Here is a 6,000-nt window from a genome sequence, read left to right on the forward strand (position 1 = left end):
AAGGCCAATGTACCAAATGTCTTCTTCATGGTCCTGTCTACCTGCGACTCCACCTTCAAAGAACTATGAACCTACACCCAGCTAGCTGACCACAGGTGCAGATGAATACCTTAACATCAGATCACATGATCCACAAAGTGGAGTCTCAGCTACTGCCCTGTAGTGGGGTCATTTGCTACTCGAGAGGTTGGAGTGCAAAATCTAGACTGATGCTTCCGAGGATTGCTGAGATAGTGCTGTTCCCTCAGAGATGCTGTTTTTCTTTCAGAGGAAGAATGAAGATGAAGTTCTTCTTGCCCTCTCACATTGTTATAACACTAGATCATGCCCTGCTGTGGTATCCTCAGCCAACAGGGATAGTGTCCTGACCAACAAAGAAATCGAGGGTTTGGTTAAGAAAAAGAAGGAAGCATATGTCAGGTATAGACAAGATAGATCGAGTGAATCCTTATAAAGGAAGTAGGAGTATACATAAGAGGGAAATCAGGAGGGCAAAAATGGGACATGAGATGGCTTTGGCAAATAGAATTAAGGAGAATCCAAAGGGTTTTTACAAATATGTTAAGGACAAAAGGGTAACTAGGGAGAGAATAGGGCCCCTCAAAGATCAGCAAGGCGGCCTTTATGTGGAGCCACAGAAAGTGGGGGAGATAGTAAATGCGTATTTTGCATCAGTATTTGCTGTGGAAAAGGACATGGAAGATATAGACTGTAGGGAAATAGATGGTGACACCTTGCAAATTATCCAGATTACAGAGGAGGAAGTGCTGGATGTCTTGAAACAGCTAAAGGTGGATAAATCCCCAGGACCTGATCAGGTGTACCCGAGAACTCTGTGTGAAGCTAGAGAAGTGATTGCTGGGCCTTTTGCTGAGATATTTGAATCATCGACAGTTACAGGTGAGGTGCCGGAAGACTTGGCAAGTGTGCCACTGTTTAAGAAGGGCAGTAAAGATAAGCCAGGGAAATATAGACCAGTGAGCCCGACCTCAGTGGTGGGCAAGTTGTTGGAGGGAATCCTGAGGGACAGGATGTACTTGTATTTGGAAAGGCAAGGACTGATTCGGGATAGTTAGCATGGTTTTGTGTGTGGGAAATCATGTCTCACAAACTTGAATGAGTTTTTTGAAGAAGTAACAAAGAAGATTGATGAGGGCAGAGCAGTAGATGTGATCTATATGAATTTCAGTAAGGTGTTTGACAAGGTCCCCCATGGTAGACTGGTGAGCAAGGTTAGATTTCACGGAATACAGGGAGAACTAGCCATTTGGATACAGAACTGGCTCAAAGGTAAAAGACAGAGGGTCATGGTGGAGAGTTGTTTTACAGACTGGAGGCCTGTGACCAGTGGAGTGCCGCAAGGATTGGTGCTGGGCCCTCTACTTTTTGTCATTTACATAAATGATTTGGATGCGAGCATAAGAGGTACAGTTAGTAAGTTTGCAGAGGTGGAGTGGAGGTGTAGTGGACAGCGAAGAGGGTTACCTCAGATTATAACAGGATCTGGACCAGATGGGCCAATGGGCTGAGAAGTGGCAGATGGAGTTTAATTCAGATAAATGCGAGGTGCTGCATTTTGGGCAAGCAAATCTTAGCAGGATTTATATACTTAATGGTAAGGTCCTAGGGAGTGTTGCTGAACAAAGAGATCTTGGAGTGCAGGTTGATAGCTCCTTGAAAGTGGAGTCGTAGGTAGATAGGATAGGGAAGCAGGCAGTGGGTATGCTTTCCTTTATTGGTCAGAGTATTGAGTACAGGAGTTGGGAGGTCATGTTGCGGCTGTACAGGACATTGGTTAGGCCACTGTTGGAATATTGCTGCAATTCTGGTCTCCTTCCTATCGGAAAGATGTTGTAAAACTTGAAAGGGTTCAGATGTTGCCAGCGTTGGAGGATTTGAGCTACAGGGAAAGGTGAACAGGCTGGGGCTGTTTTCCCTGGAGCGTCGGAGGCTGAGGGGTGACCTTACAGAGGTTTACAAAATTATGAGGGGCATGGATAGGGTAAATAAGTAAAGTCTTTTATAGGTAAATAGGAGTCCAGAACTAGAGGGCATAGGTTTAGGGTGAGAGGGGAAAGATATAAAAGAGACCTAAGGGGCAACTTTTTCACGCAGAGGGTGGTACGTGTATGGAATGAACTGCCAGGGGATGTGGTGGAGGCCAGTACAATTGCAACATTTAAGAGGAATATGGATGGGTAAATGAATAGGAAGGGTTTGGAGGGATATGGGCCGGGTGCCGGCAGGTGGGACTAGATTGGGTTGGGATATCTGGTCACCTTGGACAGATTGGACTGAAGGGTTTGTTTCCATGCTGTATATCTCTATGACTCTATGACTCTATAACACATAGCCTATAAACATCAGCATTAAAAAGAAGACCATTTATTTACATTATTACTGTTTGTCGTACCTAGCGTGACGCATTGTGACATCATATATTGACCACACTTCCAATGTACTTTATTGGCAATGAACTTAAAAATCAGTGTATCGGCTGAGCAGTGTCACTGTTGTTGGGAAGTCATGCTAATTCTGTGAAGAACTCGACCAATCCCACTTTCCCTGAACCCTTATGTGTTTTTAGGTACTTGGGACCTGGGATCACTTGCACATGTGTGATCCTCAAGAGCCTCTGTGGTGCAATAGTTGTCTCATATTCAGGCCACATGAAGAATGGATTCTTGCATGAGCTTTGAAAAGGCTGCTTGTGCATGTTTTTCTGTTCTCTCAGCTTTTTCAGGAGGGAGGAGCCAATCAAAATAAAAATAATATGGTGGAATATAACCTAATTTTGTTTATCCACCTATGTATTGAGTCATAGAGCCTTAAAGCATGGAGACAGGCCCTTTGGCCCAACCTGATCCATGCCAACCAAAATGTCCGTCCATGCTAACCCCATTACCCTGCTCTTGGCCCATATCCTTCTGTTCCTTTCCTATCCAGATATTTGTCCAAATGCCTTTGAATTGTTGTTAATGTCCCCACCTCAATCAATTCCACTTGCAGCTCTTTCCATGTGTGTACCACTCTGTGTAAAAAAACATTGCCCCTCAGGTTCCCTTTTATTGTTTGCCCTCTCACCATACACCCTGGGAAAAAGACTGAGTGCATTCATCCTTATCCATGCCACTCATGATCTTATACACTTCTGTTAGATCTCCCCCCACCTTCTGTGCTCTAAAGAAAAACGTCTTAGCTTGTCCAACCTCTCCCTATAACTCAGACTGTTGAGTCCGGGAATACCCTTGTAAATGTCTTCTGCTCTCTTTCCAGTTTAATAATGTCCTTCCTATCGCCAGGTGACCAAAACTGAACACAATACTCCAAGTACAGCCTCACCAACATCCTGTACAACTGCAGCATAAATTCACAACTTCTCTACTCAATGATCTAACTGATGAAGGTTAGTGTGCCAAAAGCCTTCTTCACTGCCCTGTCTAAATGTGACTCCACTTTCAGAGAACCGTACACCTGAACTCCAAGGTCCCTCTGTTCCACTCTAAGGACCCACCATTCACCATTTCTAATATCCTTTAATATCTCTCAATAACAAAAGTCTATCAATCAGATTTAAAATGAACCGTTGGTTGACTGCCTTTCATAGAGAAGAGTTGTAAACTTCCACCACATTTTTTATGAAGAGCTGATCTCTAATTTCATTCCTGAAGTCTGGCTATGGCTCCAGTCAGAAACTCCCCAACCAGTCCAAAATAATGTCTCTCTGCCCATATGTTTCTCTTATTGTCTGGAAAACCTTTATCAAGTTATTCACAAAATCTTCTAAATTCCAGAGACTACAACTTCAGTTTCTTTAATCTCTCACCACAGTTTAACCCCTTACAATGCTGGCATCATTCGGGTCAAATAAAGAACTAAGAACAAAGATTTAATTATCGTTCTTTTAGACAACATTTGTCTTGCACACAGGGCTCCCATTCTCTGTGTCTTTACTCTAGCTTTCCTATCCTGAAGATATTGAGAAGCTTCATTGCTGATAGAGTTTCGTGGCTGAGAGATATTATTCCTCAAACATTGCCCTCGCTTAAACATTGACTTAACCAATCAAGCCAAATCTTGATCCTTTCTTTACCTGGGGAGGGGGTGGGTGAAGGAGTTCACTGGACGTGGATGGGCTAAGGGGCTATGTGAATTCACAGTGGTATCGAACTTTGATGTGCTGGTGTGAAAAACCTCTTTAGCTTGCTACATATTGTTTTACACCGACGCCATGGATTGATTCTCTTCATTAGAAGCAGCCCTATGTTACTCTGTCCTCATGAATTCTGTCTGCCATGATGTCTGTGCATCAGGGTTCAATCCTGCAATACAGAGGCTGCTTACATATACTGTACCTGGTTAGAGACAAAACTGCAGGTGCTGGAATCAAGGTAGGCAAGCAGGAGGCTGGAAGAAGGCAGCAAGCCAGGCAGCTTCAGGAGGTGGAGGAGTCAATGGTTCAGGTGTAACCCTTCTTCAGGAGTCCTGAGGAAGGGTTATACCCAGAATGTTGACTCCTCCACCTCCTGATGCTGCCTGGCCTACTGTGTTTTCCAGCTTCCTGCTTGTCTACATATGCTGCAGTGTCCATACTCTCAGTCTGCTGCATCTCTGTCTCTGAGTGACTGTTGCTTCACTCTCTGGAATCCCAGCAAACCTCTTATTAACGTGCTATTTCAAAGAACACTGACTTTTGATTCTCAGCACTTTAATACAGTTATGCAACCAAGGTGCATAGATGGAGTTAAGCTGCTTCGTCGGTCATGTTCTAATTGTACAGTGGAGGCAATTTGAGAGGTTGAAAGGCCTCGTGTTTCTGTGATCTCACTATAATACTCGCTGGACCCTATCAAGTGTACTTGCTCATGCCTAGGATTTTTCAGCTTTGCATCTTCACTCTACGTTATGTTCAAAACGAGAGGATGAGAATTTTGTTTGTTTGAGGGAGTAAACCGAGATTGGGAGAGGAGGTGAATCGGTTCTTTAAACGTGCTGTGGGAAGGAGAGTACATCATGAATGAAAACTGGGTTATTTATCTTGGCCTTATTGGAATCGAGCCTTTTGCCTGCTCACATTTCACATCCTTCAAAATAGATGGATATTGTGCAAGCTAAACAGCTGCCACAGTTCATTGCTTCTGTCCCACTCAGCTCCCACTGAGATCATGCCTGGATATCATGTTTATTCAGAATTATCTCAGTCTCAGCAGGGTTTTCATTAAAAACATTTCAAACCCTTCGAGGGAAAAAGCACTAATCAAACCAAGATGGGAGAGTAATTTGAGAATCAGTTTAGGGGACAGCGAGAGATACATCCAGCTTTGTTTAAAAGGATTTTTTTTTGTGTTCTTGCTTTGATAATTAGAAGGAGAAGGACTAGTCAGGGAACGCACATTGAAGTGCAGCAATAATGAGAATGTCTCAGAGGCTGACACTGCACTGCAGTCATTAGTACACGTCTTGGGGAGAGGGGTGGACTGGTGATAGAGTCTGTTGGTTATTTCCTTATGGTGTTGGCAATGTTCAATGTGGGGAGGAGGTAAAAGTCAAAAGGTGAAATGTCAGTGCTGGGGAAAAGAAAGCATATCTATTTTCTCTACCCAATGTCTGCATTAAATGCTGTCAGCTCAGGTCAGGTATAGCAGAAAAAGAAGCAAAGCTGCCTTGACACTGCCTTGCCAATTGCAATGAGAGAAGACAAACGCAGGATTATTTAGACTGAGGGTTCACAGAAAGGAGATAACAGCACCAAAACCAGTCATGCTGTAAAGGCCTATTGCTGAGAACCTCTGCTCAAATTACAACAGAAGATGAGGTAACCCTCATTGAGTTGAATACTTGGGAAGGGTGACTATTAGTAGATGCAACAGGGAAATAGAATTAAAACAGATAGGTAATGACAAAGAGCCAGCATCATCTCAATGGGCCGAATGGAATTCCTCTGATCTTGAATTAATGCCAACCAGAGTCTACTTGCCAAGCGCCCTTTTTATCCTCTGG

This window comes from Hemiscyllium ocellatum, chromosome 7, assembly GCF_020745735.1.
Source record: "Hemiscyllium ocellatum isolate sHemOce1 chromosome 7, sHemOce1.pat.X.cur, whole genome shotgun sequence".
NCBI lineage: Eukaryota > Metazoa > Chordata > Chondrichthyes > Orectolobiformes > Hemiscylliidae > Hemiscyllium > Hemiscyllium ocellatum.